Here is a 14,073-nt window from a genome sequence, read left to right as displayed (position 1 = left end):
TATTTTCATTTTTCCAGAATTTCTGGGCCCATTCTAGTCCCGCTTGGGACGGTGCACATTTATATTTTTGTAGCAGTTTATCCATGGCAATCCTGACCGTGACGCCAATTTTTACTGTCGCGTTAAAAAGAATGCAGTTTGGAAATTTGTCTGTCAGAGTCCCAGGACTTTCACTGACCCATTTATCAGAGCCCCAACAAAAGGACTTGCACTGAGCAGATGCACAAAAATCGAAATTAGTTATTTTATTGAAAGCGACAGAAACAGATTCGAGATTGCCGTTGATAAATTCACTAACTACAATAGTGCTACTAATTAAGGTTAATATTGCTAGCAAACTTGATAGTAATACAAGAACCCGGGGATGACTTTCACCCAGAGGGTGAGAGGCGCAGCGCTTACCCAGAGAGGCGTCCCTGCCTGGGGTGGAGGAAGAGAACACAGCCCGTCGACTGGTCCGTCAGGTATCGAGGTTCTTCTCTCCCACCTTAACAATCATTTTCTCTGTCTTTTATCCCCAAAACTATGAGGTTCCCCCCCCATATGTGACGTGTAGCATGATTTGGGTGGAGAGACGAGTGCTATAGTCATATATGTTTAGCATGACCTCTATAATCTTCATTAGCATATGCAGGGGTGTGAGTTGTAATATGCATTTCACAGGTAATGAGGCAAAGGTCAGTTATCGGACACGAAGCCTTTTCAAAGAACAAAGGACCTCTCACATTCCTGTTATCTTACTGTCTTTGCTGACCATAAGCAGGGCTGTCCTGCCTCCACAGGGCCCCCTCCTTATCTGCACCCTGTGTTAGCCGGGTGAGTCTCCACTTCCCCGGGTCGCACAAGAGATAGCAAGGGCAGTCTTAACAGATCTTTGTGCACAGGAATCCCACCTCATTATCCAAATTCCACACCCAGGAAAGGTATAAGAACCTCGTGTAAAACCTCGTTCGGGGTGCCCCAATTTGAATAGGACACCTCATGCGCACGAATAAAGAATTGCTCTTGTAATTCTGTCCTTTGCATCCTGGGTTCTCCCTGGGTCGGCACGGGCCCCTACAAAGTGATACACAGACACCCAGAAACGCAGCGCTTATTCAAACACACCATTTATTGGCAACTTTGCACAGAGTAAAGCTCCCAGAGGGAATGGACTCTCTCAAAAAGGCAGGGGTGGTCGCTGTCCAGGTGGTAGCGGGAGTCTCTGTCACAAGCCTCCTTGCAACAGCCTCTTCAGCTGCATCGGCTCAGACTCCCCAGAGTGTGCTTTTGCTCTGGAGGAAAGGTCTGTTCAGCAGTTCCCACTGCCAACTGAGCAGTGTCTTCTCCATATGCTGCATGCTCGGTTCTGCGGCACCAGCCTCCCGGGGAGCGTCTAGGATGGGTAGACTCTCCACCCGGCCCCCAGTGAGCACACCGAGGCACATCAGCAGTGCCTCTTGCTTGGTCCTTGCACAGCCGGAGCTGCCAGCAAGAATGTCTGAGCCCCTGTGAAATGCCATCCCGGCCGCAGCCAGTGCGAGGGGAAAGCAGGGCGAAACTCGTCTTTGTCGCCACCATCGTCATCACCATCTGCTGCGCTGGGGACACCATTGAGAGGAGAACGCTGCTGCTCTTGGCAGAGGGCTGCTGCGCACGGGGTTTTCCCTTTCCTTCCTGTGTCCAGCCTTCTCCCCTCTTTTTCCCTGGGGTACGAGGTGGTTGTGTGCCATCAGCTGTGAGCCGCGCAAACACAGCTCTGCATGAAGACCTCTTTCATTGTCCATAGAACAGCAGCCTCGTGAGCCTATCTTGCAGCTCATCGAACTCACGCAGTGCCTCAGCATGGGCAGCAGGATCCTGTGCCAGGTGCTGGAAGAGGTTGAGTGGCTCGGCCGTTTGGAAGGCTGGGGGCAAGGTGATCTCCTCGGGCACGGTCTCATTGCCAAAGAAGAAGTGATCAAGGCGTTTCTCCTCCAGGCAGCAGCGCAGGTACTGCATGATATCCTGCAGCCGTGGCAGGAAATCTCCCCCCTGGTGCCCAGCTCCAGGTGGAAGGCATGCCTACGGGGGGGCCGAAGGGGCACAAGCAGGCAGTAGACAGCATCATCCTCATGGGGACTCCAACCTTCAAAGGCACTGCCCACCCCAATGGCTGGTTGCAGCACCGGGAAGAACGTATTTGACAAGAGCACTTGGAAGACACGGAGGAGGTCACGCACCAGCTCCTCCACCAGGTTCCTGTAGGCCAGCTTTTGCACTGGCCACTGGATGCGCTTTGCAAACACCCTGCTCACATCCCTCTCATCATCAGCATCTTCTCCTTCACTTTCTTCCACCTCCTGCTCCTCTTCCTCCTCCTGCTCTGTGTTGCTGCTGGAGCTTTCCTCTTCCCCGCTGCTGTCCACCTCACGGCTTCTTTTCGTGCGCTGCCAGCAGAGCGCAAAGAGCAGGACCAGGACTCCAGCAACGGCCCAGAATTGCCACTGCTGCAAGGCAGCAAAGAGCAGGGCTCCCCAGGCAAAGCCGCTCTGCTCCTGGCTACTCAGCTCCAGGCTCCTCAGCTCCTGGCTCCTTTGCTCCAGCTCCTGCAGCAGCCGAGTCATCTCCTGGCTCAGCTGCTCCGCACGCTGCTGCATGCGCTCGCGTGTGGCCTCATCCAGCTCATCACCGACCATCTGCGGGTACTGGAGGAGGCTTTGCACAATGAGTGCGAAGAATTCTGTGACAGCCATGGCCTGCAGGAGGAGGGAGAGAAGGGGTTCAGTGGGGCTGGGAGGGAGAGAGCTGGGGGGCGGGGGGGGGGACGGGGACGGGAGTCGCAGGGATCTAGGGGAAGGTAGGAGAGGGGGCAAGGCATCTGGGAGGCAGCAAGGCCTGCTCTCAGCCCCGGCGGTGGCGGCGGCACAGCGCCCTGCTGCAGGAGCTCCCATGAGCGTGGTGAGAACCCACCGCCCTGGGGCTCCGCGTTCCTGCCCACGCCCTCCTCCAGCTCAGCCTCCCCCCGCGTGCGCACTCACCGCTGGCCCAGGCCGGACTGGGGCAGCGCTGCCTGCTGGCGCCCCTTATAACCACCCCCATTGTGACTCGTGCCCTGTGCTGTCACAGGCGCCAGAGCGCATCACAGGCACGCCCGCCAGCCAGCCCCAGCCTTTGGCCCTACCCCGGCTCAGCGACTCACAGCTGCCCCAGGCAGCCAAAGCCCCGACACCCACAAAGTACAGACCCACCCAGCAGGACGTGCCTCCCAGGGGCTCCCTTTACAAAGCAGACAGAAGCCTCCCAAGCCCTTACCAAACATAAAATCGGGTGACGTAACCCGTGGATGCTTGTTCCTTGAGATGCCATCCTGTGAGATGGGATCGGCTCCCTCGGTGCTGACCTCTGTGCTTGTGGACATGGGTGTGCTCTTGGTGCCTTCGTGACACCGATGGGGGGTGGTGGTGTATATCCTGGTGGTGGGGTGGGACCTGCCCATGGCAGGACCTCTGCTCCTGCTGTGCCACTGCGAGAGGACATTGCTTCCAAAGAGACATTTCCCAGGGTGATGAGGAGGTGCGGGTGGAGATTTCCCATGGGGAAACTCGCTCTGCCGATAGAGCAGCGTCTTCTCCATGTCCAGCATGTTCAGCTCTGCGGTACCAAGTCCCTGGGGAGTGTCTGGGACAGGCAGATTCTCTACCCGGAACCCAGTGAACAAGCCTCTTGCTTGGTCCCTGCCCAGACGGAGCTGCCAGGGAGTTTCCCGGCCCTTGTGAAATCAGCACCATGGCCGTGACAGTGCGAGGGGAAAGCAGGCGAAAATCATCTTCGTAGCCACTGTGGTCTTCACCGGCTGCTGCGCTGGGGAGACCATTGAGAGGAGGATGGTGCCGCTCTCGGCAGAGGGCTGCTGTGCAGGGATTTCCCTTTCCTTTCTGTGTCCCACGTTCTCCCCTCTTTTTCCCTGGGGTATGGGGTCAGGTGAATGCCATCAGCTCCCAACAAACCTGGCTTCTCAAAGGTAGAGCCATGACCAGAGAAGCCAAAACCTTGAGTACCAGCTACGCAGCCAGGCATTCAGTGCTCAGTTTGTCTGCTCCTCCTGAACCCCTTCCTCTTCCTGGCGGGATAGAGGAGAACACCACCTGTGCACCAGGATGCGGGCGCAGATCTGCAGGCATTTGAGGTGGCAGCTGTCATGCGGGGCGTGCCTGGTCATATGCCTGAAGAACTACTGCCACAGCGTAGCTCTCTGGCCGCATTGTTGTTGGGGTGAAGATGGCCTCCGTAGTCTGGCTTCTCCAGAAGATGTCCAAGTCGCATTTCTGCACCCCAATCTTCACCTCAATGAAGAGGCTATACTTGCTGCCTTTTGTCACCTGGAGTTTGGAGGAGTGGCTGGACGGCAGCACTGTTATATGGCATTTGGACAACAGAGTCAAAACCACCCATGCTGCTTCAGAGGCATGAGCAGGCAATAGTTGATGTCTGACCTGGCCACTGTATGTGGTCGTTCCCTGAGGCTCATGTTAAAGCTGTGATTAGAAATGTTCCCAGTCTGGTATGGCCCTCAGTTTATTATCTGTTATTGTTTTTTTATGTAGGCAGCGATGAAGTTGCAATAAGAAGACCAAGGGTGATCAAAAGAGACTTCAGAGCCTTGGGACGAATGGTTAAGGGATCAGGAGCACAAGCAGGGTTTTACTTTGTGCTTAAGTAGTGTTTTCCTCTGTGCCTTCAGTTGCAGGGAATGAAGAGGGAAGAAACAAGAAGACCCAGCTGATCAACACCTGGCTCTGTGACTGGTGTCACCAGCAGAATTTTGGGGTTTTTGATCACAGGTCAGCCTCCATGACACTTGGCCAGCTAGCGACAGATGGGGTTCACCTTTCTCAAAGCGGGAAATGGTTGAGAGCCTCTCTGTAAAGATTCAGAGAAAAGCTAATAAAGCAGATGTTCTTGCAGGACTCTACTATAGATCACCCAGCCAGGATGACAGCACCGATGTATTACTCTCTAAGGAATCAAGGGAAATTTCTAGATCAGTCACCCTAGATTGTCCTTATGGGCGACTTCAATGTCCCAGCTGCGAACTGGGACTGTCATAGAGCAGACACGAACAGGCCCAGGAAATTCCTGAAGGCCACATTGATGATAACGTTTTGATATGGGTACTAAGGGAGCCGACTAGGAAAGACGCCCTCCTAGATTTGTTGTTTGTGAACAGAGAGGGACTCGTGGGCAAAGTGGTGATTAGTGGCATTCTTGGTCACAGTGACCACGAAATAGCTGAGTTTCCAGTTGTTGGCAACAGGAGGAAAACTGCCAGCAAAACTTCGAGCCTGGCTGTGGGGACAGCAGACTTCAGGCTGCTCAAGGAACTAGTTAGTAAGGTCCCCTGGGCCTCTTCGTTAGAGGGTATTGGGGTCCATTAGTGCTGGTCACTTTTTAAGAGCCATCCCTTAAGAGTGCCGGACCAGGCAATTACAAAGTGTTGGAAGTCAAGCAAGCAGTGCAGAAGGCTGTTTTTGCCGAGCAGGGATCTTCTTCTAGAACATAGGTGCAGAAGGAAAAGTGTATAGCCACTGGAAGCAAGGACAGGCAACACGGGAGGACTACAGAGATGCTGTTCGCCACTGTAGGGAGAAATTCATGCGGCCAAAGCTTGATTAGAGTTCAAGCTGTCTAGCACTGTGAAGGACAACAAAAATGGCTTTTTAAAATATGTTAACAGCAAAAGGAGGATCAGAGATAACATTGGTCCCTTACTTGATGAGGTTGGTCACGTCACAAATAGGGATGTAGACAAAGCAGAGAAGTTTAACGCCTTCTTGGCTTCTGTCTTTAACACCAATGATGGGCCCTGGGACCCCCGGAGCCTTGTGTTGGAAGATCGTGACTGGGGGGATGATGAGCTCCCAGCTGACTCTGAACTTGTTTGAGACTTGCTGCTCCAGCTGAATGCGAAAAAATCTATGCAGCCTGACGGGATTCATACCAGGGTACTGAAAGAGCTGGCCAATGTTATCGCAGGACCTTTCTCGATTATTTTTCAGCAGTCTGGGGAGTCTGGAGAGGTTGCAGTTGACTGGAAGCTGGTAAATGTTGTCCCAATTTTCAAGAATGGAAAGAAGGAAGACCCTGGTAATTACAGGCCTGTCAGTCTCACTTCAGTGCCTGGTAAAATTACGGAGAAGGTTATTCTGGGAGTTACTGAAAAACACTTGAGAGACAATGCAGTCATTGGTCATAGCCAACATGGGTTCATGAGGGGAAAGTTCTGCTTAACTGACTTAATTTCCTTTTATGACAAGGTCACCCATTTAATTGACCAAGGGAAGCCAGTAAATGTGGGGTTTTTTGGATTTTAGCAAAGCTTTTGGTACTGTCTCTCCCAGTATCCTTCCGGACAAAATGTCCAGCACACAGCTAGACAAGTCCATAGTATGTTGGGTGAGCAACTGGCTGATGGGTTGGGCTCAAAGAGTTATGGTAAATGGGGTTACATGAGGCTGGTGACCAGTCACCAGTGGGGTCCCACAGGGCTTGATTTTAGGGCCAGCGCTCTTTAATGTTTTTATAAATGATCTGGGTGCAGCAATCGAATGTACATTAATTAAGTTTGCTGATGATACTGAACTAGGAGGAGCTGTGGACTCCCTCAAGGGTAGAGAGGCCTTACAGAGAGATCTGGATAGACTAGAGAGCTGGGCAATCACCAGCCGTGTGAAATGTAACAAGAGCAAGTGCGCGATTCTCCACCTGGAATGGGGTAATCAAATCGGGGGATGAGAGGCTGGAGAGCAGCGCTGCAGAATGAGATCTGGGGGTTTGGGTTGAATGCAAATTTAATAGGAGTCAACAGCGTGCCCTGGCAGCCCAAAGGGCCAACTGGGTCCTGGGCTGCATCGAGCACAGCATAGCTAGCTGGTTGAGGGAGGAGATTGTCCCACTCGACACTGCACTGGTGCAGCCCCACCTCGAGTACTGTGTGCAGTTTTGGGCGCCTCAATGTAAGAAGGACATCAGACTATTAGAGTGTGTCTAGGTGTCTAGAGGAGGGCGACCAAGATGGTGAAAGGCCTCGAGGGTAGGGCTTAGGAGGAGCAGCTGAGGTCGCTTGGCTTGATCAGCTTGGAGAAGAGAAGGCTGAGGGGTGACCTCATCGCAGTCTACAACTTCCCCAAGGCGGGCAGCAGAGAGGCAGGTGCTGATCTCCTCTCTCTGGTGACCAGCGACAGGACACGAGGAAATAGAATAATGCTGTGTCAGGGGAAATTCAGACTGGGCCTTAGGAAAAGGTTCTTCCCTAAGAGGGTGGTTGGTCACTGGAACAGGCTCCCCAGGGAAGTGGTCATGGCACTAAGCCTGTCAGAGTTCAAGGAGCCTCTGGATGATGCTCTTAGTCATATGATATAGTTTTAGACAGTCCTGCAAGGAGCAGGGACTCAGACTCAATGATGCTTATGGGTCCCATCCAGCTTGAGATATTCTATGATTCTATGATTCTATGATAACAAACTGAGGGACATAAAAGGCTAGGAAATTTCATGGTAACCTGAGCCGCAGGGAGGCAGGCGGCTTCCTAAAAAGGTAGGTCTGCTCAGCAGACCAGAGGAGTAGTGAATGAATTCTTTATTTTGCTTGGCCTGGGCATGTAGCTCTTGCTTTACGTACTAAACTGTCCTCTCTCAACCCACACGTTTTCCCACTTTTATGCTTCAGAGTCTCTCCTCCATCCCACTGGGGGAAAGGGACTAAGTAGCTGTGTGATGCCAAGCTGCCTACTGGCATTAACCCACAACACCTGGGAAGCCAAAGCCCAGGGAATCATTGAAACCAGAGCCCACTGCATCAGCTCTTCTGCAAAATGCTCGCTGACTCTGCCGCAGCTGAGCTGTCAGCACCCTATGCCCGCGTTCGCCATCAAAGTGATGCACAGAGACTCATGGATGCAGCGTTTCTTCAAACAAGTGATTTATTGCCATCTTTGTCCACGGCCAGTCTCCCGGAGGGAATGGACTCTCTCGAAGAGGGAGGGCAGTCACCGTCCAGGTGGTAACGGAGTCTCTGTTGCAAGGCTCCTTGCAATGGCCCCTTCAGCTGCATCGGGTCCCACTCCCCAGAGTGTGCTTCTGCTGTGGAGGAAAGATGCGGCAGCAATTCCCACTGCCGCATGAGCAGCGTGTTCTCTGTGTCCAGCCTGCTCAGTTCTGCAGCACGAGCTCTCCGGGGAGTGTCCTCAGGCCTGGCCCTGTGCTTGGAGAACTGCTCGTCTGGCACAGCACAGCTCTCTGGCCACGTCCTGCTGCTGGTAACACTGGCCTCTACCTACTCGATGCTCAGGAAGGTGTCTGAGCCATCTTGCTGCACCCCAAACATCACCTCAATCAGGAGGGTAATATCGTCAGTGTTTGTCAGCCGGAGCTTGCCTGAGCGCCTGGAAGGTAGCACTGTTAGACGGCAGTGTTGCGACAGAGGCAAAGCCACCCAGGCTGCTTTTACCAATATCTGGAACCAGAGGGTGGTTTTCTCCATGTCTAGGTAGGGGCCGGTGCAGAGGGTGTCTAGGAGGCTGGCGCCCTGATTCCTCCTCAGCTCCTCCTCGGGGTGGTGGAGGAAGCACAGCATGTCCTCCACCAGCTGCTCCCTCGTGCAGGTGCACTCGAGCTCCACGCGGAGACTGGCATGCCTCGCTGGCATCTCCTCCATGGTGCCCAGTTCCAGGTGGAAGGTGTGCCCACGGGGGGGCTTCAGGGGCACAAGCAGGCAGAAGACAGCATCATGCTTATGAGGACTCCAACTTTCTAAGGCACTGCCCACCCCAATGGCTGGCTTCAGTTGCGGCATGAAAGTATTCCTGGAAAGCTTTCGGCAGATGCGGAGAAGTTCATCCACCAGCTCCTCCACCATCACGAACGATTCTGGCAGGTCCAGGAGGCGACTGGACAAAACTCTGCCCACATGCAGTGCAACACTGGGTTTTACTGCCTGCTCCTTATTATGTGCCTTCTTTCTGGAGCTGCCCTCCTTGCGGCTGCTGGCTGGCTGACGGCTCCCTTTCCTGAGCCACCAGCAGAGCCCAAAGAGCAGGACCAGGACTCCAGCAACGGCCCAGAATTGCCACTGCTGCAAGGCAGCAAAGAGCAGGGCTCCCCAGGCAAAGGCGCTCTGCTCCTGGCTCCTCTGCTCCAGCTCCTGCAGCAGCCGAGTCATCTCCTGGCTCAGCTGCTCCGCACACTGCTGCATGCACTCGCGCGTGGCCTCATCCAGCTCATCCCTGACCATCTGCGGGTACTGGATGATGCTTTGCACAATGAGTGCGAGGAATACTGCGACAGCCATGGCCTGCAGGAGGAGGGAGAGAAGGGGTTCAGTGGGGCTGGGAGGGAGGGAGCTGCTGGTGGTGGGGGGACAGGGATGAGAGCCGCAGGGATCTGGGGACATGTAGGAGAGGGGCCGAGGCATCGTGGGAGGCAGGAAGGCCTGCTGTCAGCCCCGGCGGCGGCAGCAGCACAGTGCCCTGCCCAAGGCGCTCCCACGAGTGTCTGGGCCCTCGAGGCAGGGTGAGAACCCACCCCCCTGGGGCTCCGCGTTCCTGCCCACGCCCTCCTCCAGCTCAGCCTCCCCCCGCGTGCGCACTCACCGCTGGCCCAGGCCGGACTGGGGCAGCGCTGCCTGCTGGCGCCCCTTATAACCACCCCCATTGTGACTCGTGCCCTGTGCTGTCACAGGCGCCAGAGCGCATCACAGGCACGCCCGCCAGCCAGCCCCAGCCTTTGGCCCTACCCCGGCTCAGCGACTCACAGCTGCCCTGGGCTACTGGTTAACGCTGGACTAGAGTTAATTTTCTTCACAGGAGCTTGCGTCGTGCTTTATTTTGGATTTATTATCATCTGCCTGCCAACAGCAACCTCATAATCATAGTATACCCTGAGTTGGAAGGGAGCCACGAGGATCATTGAGTCCAACCGCTGACTCCACGCTGGGCAACCTTAAGGTTAAATCGTATATCAAAGAGCCTTGTCCAATTGCTTCTTGAATACCAGCAGGCTTCGGGCCGTGGCCGTTTCCTGGGGAGATCTTGTTCCACTGCCTGATACCCTCTCAGTGAAGCACTTTTTCCTAATATCCAAGCTGAAGTGCCCTTGACGCAGCTTTAAGCCATTCCTTTGCATCCTATGACTGGACCCCAGAGAGAAGAGATCAGCCCCTCCCTCTCCGCTCCCCGTCCTGAGGAAGTTGTAGGCAGCAATGAGGTCACCCCTCAGTCTCCTCTCCTCTCAGCTGAACAAACCCAGTGTCCTCAGCTGCGCCTCATAAGGATATGCCCGCTCGTCCTTTCACCATCTTTGTTGCCCTCCTTCAGGCACATTCTAACCCTTTTATAAGCTTCTTACACCATGGTGCCCAAAACTACGCACAGTACTCGAGGTGAGGCCGCACCAGTACTGGGTGTAGTGGCTCAATCCTTTCTTTTGACTGGCTAGCTCTGCTGTGCCTAATGTGCCCCAGGAGATGGCTGCGTCAAGGGGAGTGCATTCTCCACCCCTTATTCCATACCACTTACGTCATGCTCATGTCTCATGCTATCCAAAACAGTCTCTCTAACCACCACCCCCCTTCCCATCCTTTGATACAATACACAGATACCATTCCCTTAGTCTGTGGATCACCCCTGTGAAATGTCTGTAAAATGTCCATAAATGTCCACAAAACGTCCATTGAGTTAATTTGACTTTGGGCTCCATCTGTTATGGTGGTCACTCAGGACAGGAGAGATGTTGTATGGCATGGGGTTATGGGGCACTAAAGCCAGCTCAGGTGGGGTCACTGCTGCACTTGCACTGCTTCTTGTAAGGCTTGTCCTCCCTTGGTTCATGCAGTTCTTGCTGTAGTTATTCCTATAACATGCAACTCCAATCATGGGCTACAACAATTTAAAGGTATTTCCATTACAATCTCTACCCGTCTTCCCTTTGGACCAGACCACAGGGTTTAACATTGCAATGAAGTCCTCCCCTTGCCCCTGCTCCGGCTTGGACTTATCCACAGATTGCAGTCCCTTAGGGTTGTACCTGCTCCAAGTGGAGCCTTATCTGTGCACCACAGTCTCTTCAGGGGTATACCTGCTGCGGCATAGAGCTATCCACAGCCACAGTCACACTGAGGTGCACCTGTTCCAGCATGGCCTTATCCATGGGTCACAATACCTTCTGAGATATACCTGCTCCAGCATGGCCTTACCCACAGCCACAGTCCCTTCAGAAGTAAACCTGCTCCACCATTACCTTTCCCATGGCTGCAGTCTCTCCAGGGGTGTACCTGCTCTGTTGTGGGCTTATCCATGCCCACACGCTTTGAGGTGCTCCAGCATGACCTCATGCACAGCCACTGATGCTTCCAGGTGTACCTGCTGCAGCATGGACTTATCCTCGGCCACAGATGCTTCGAGGTGTACCTTCTCCTGCGTGGGCTTATCCTTGGGCCACAATCCCTTCAGCGGTACACCTGCTGCAGCACAGACATAACCCCGGCCACAAACGCGTCGAGATGTACCTGCTCTGATGTGGATTTATTCACAGCCACAGATGCTTCGGGGTGTCCTGCTCCCATGTGGACTCATCCAGTCCCTTTCACTCGAGTTCACACTGGAGTTCCAGCCTGTCCAGTACAGCAGCACAGAAAGAGCAGCGATGCCCTGGCCATCTGCCAGCCCAGGCGCATGGCCATTGCTGTTATCAAAATGTTCCTAGGCACAGCAGAGCAAGATGATAAGCAGTATGGCAGTACAGCAAGCAGCGAAAGCAAAAAGCAGCCACTAATGAGCACTAGACTCTAATATACAGTAAGGCAAGCAAACCCCATGGCAAGCACAGGAGCCTGCCGATTAATAGCTAAACAGCAATAACAGCTATAAATTCGATCTAGCACATTCTAATCAAACCTGTCGTTATCTTGAACCCTTCGAGCGCCACACTGGGTGCCAAAAAGGACTGTCGTGGTTTAAGCCCAGCTGGCAACTAAAGACCACACAGCCACTCACTCACTCCCCCCAGGTGGGATGGGGGTGAGAATTGGAAGAGTAAAAGTGAGAAAACTCATGGGTTGAGATAAAGACAGTTTAATAGGTAAAGCAAAAGCTGCACAGGCAAGCAAAGCAAAACAAGGAATTCATTCACTACTTCCCATCGGCAGGCAGGTGTTCAACCATCTCCAGGAAAGCACGGCTCCATCACGCGTAACGGTTACTTGGGAAGACAAAGACCATCACTCCGAATGTCCCCCCCTTCCTTCTTCTTCTCCCAGCTTTATATGCTGAGCATGACGTCATATGGTATGGAATGTCCCTTTGGTCAGTTGGGGTCAGCTGTCCCAGCTGTGTCCCCTCCCAACTTTCTGTGCACCCCCAGCCCACTCACTGGCGGGGCGGTGTGAGAAGCAGAAAAGGCCTCGACTCTGTGTAAGCACTGCTCAGCAGTAACTAAAACATCCCTGCTTTATCAACACTGTTTCCAGCAAAAATCCAAAACACAGCCCCATACGAGCTACTATGAAGAAAATTAGCTCTACCCTAGCCAAAACCAGCACAAATAGTTTCATGCCGCGACTGAAGCCAGCCATTGGGGTGGGCAGCGCCTTAGAAGGTTGGAGTCTCCGTGAGGATGATGCTGTCTCCAGCCTGCTCGTGCACCTGCAGCCCCGCTGTGGGCATGCCTTCCACCTGAAGCTGGGCACCACGGATGATATGCCGGTGAGGAAGTCCAGCTTCCACGTGGAGCCAGAGTGCACCTGCACGAGAGAGCAGCTGGTGGAGGACATGCTGTGCTTCCTCCACCACCTCAAGGAACAGCTGGGGAAAAATCAGGAGCCCAGCGTCCTAGGCACCCTCTGCACCGGCAATGATTCTGTAACTGAATCAGGGATTCTATAACTGTCCGTGCTCCTGCGCTGGCACCATCGGAATAATTTGTCACCCTCCACAGCTGTGCGCATTGCCTGTGTACCGCAGGGAGCCTGAAGTGGCTTCCTTGGGGGCCATACGCAAACCAAGTGCTGGGAGCCCGACAGCATTGCCCTTGGGCGACCCCAGTGAGGTGGGTATCATACTGTTGGAGTGGGGAGCCCTTTGCACAGCGGACAAGTGCCATAACTGTGGAGCTGGGCTGTGGATGCTCTGGCTCCTGTACAAGTGTGAGGCTCGTTCACCTTACCTTGTCATGACTCGCAAGCTCAGGTTCCCACCACCTTAACGAGGGAGACTTAACACGTGCAGCAAGGTTTAAGAAAGCTTTTCAGATGTCTCCCGTTCAAAGCCTGCACTTGCGCAGTCTATGCCACATTTAGGAGAAGCAGTGGCCTGACGGCAACTGTGTGGCAGAAGAGGTGCACTTGTATCTGCATTCGGGACACCTCCAGTGGAAATCCAACGATGGTATATGGGCGAAGATTTACAAGATCTTTGATAATTATCACATCAAAAGAACTGTCTGACTGTCCATGTCCGAGTGCTAGAGAAGGCCAGACTTCTCCCAGTCTTCAAGTTAGACATTGCCGAACATGGCCAGTTCTTCCATGATACGCAAAGCTACCAGAACCTTCCTCACCTAATGATGTATCTTTGGAAAATGAAGTTAAAATTAAGGTGAGATGCTATCTGCATCTTTCACATCAGTGGTTTTCATTCTGTGGCCTAATCTTTCTCCCCAAAATTTTGTTTCATTGGAAAATGGCCATAATAACGCTGTATTTACCATGCATCTTTGGTGTTTCAAAGAGCTATAGCACATTATGGTTTTGGTATATGAATGCAAGAAGAGAAACATGTTATTTAAGATCCCCTTGTGAATTTTTTCATTTGAATACAGCCATGGTATTCTTTTTTAGTGCTTTGCATCCCTCCAGCTTCAAAGAGCAAGCTTTGAGCTACAGTTAATGATCTTTTGCTGATCTCTCCTCTTGAACCTGTTGCTAGTTTCTTGGGGCTTGTTTCCCTCTTGTGTACCTTTGAGCTTTTGAACCAATGTAAATGCTTACCTAGCAGGTTCATCTCGCCAAGTTCTTTTGATCAAGGACAAGGCTGAGAATCCGGGGAACAAAGAAGAATGACAA

General features: G+C 53.2%; 1 pseudogene; it reads right to left on the bottom strand.

The window, feature by feature from the left end:
- Positions 1-1,755: 1,755 nt before the first annotated feature.
- On the bottom strand, positions 1,756-10,549 carry LOC132317279 (inositol 1,4,5-trisphosphate receptor-interacting protein-like 1; annotated as a pseudogene).
- Positions 10,550-14,073: the final 3,524 nt, after the last annotated feature.

This window comes from Gavia stellata, chromosome 7 (genome assembly GCF_030936135.1).
Source record: "Gavia stellata isolate bGavSte3 chromosome 7, bGavSte3.hap2, whole genome shotgun sequence".
Taxonomy (NCBI): domain Eukaryota; kingdom Metazoa; phylum Chordata; class Aves; order Gaviiformes; family Gaviidae; genus Gavia; species Gavia stellata.
The sequence above is the reverse complement of the archived record's forward strand: the minus strand, read 5'-3'. Positions and strand labels throughout refer to the sequence as shown.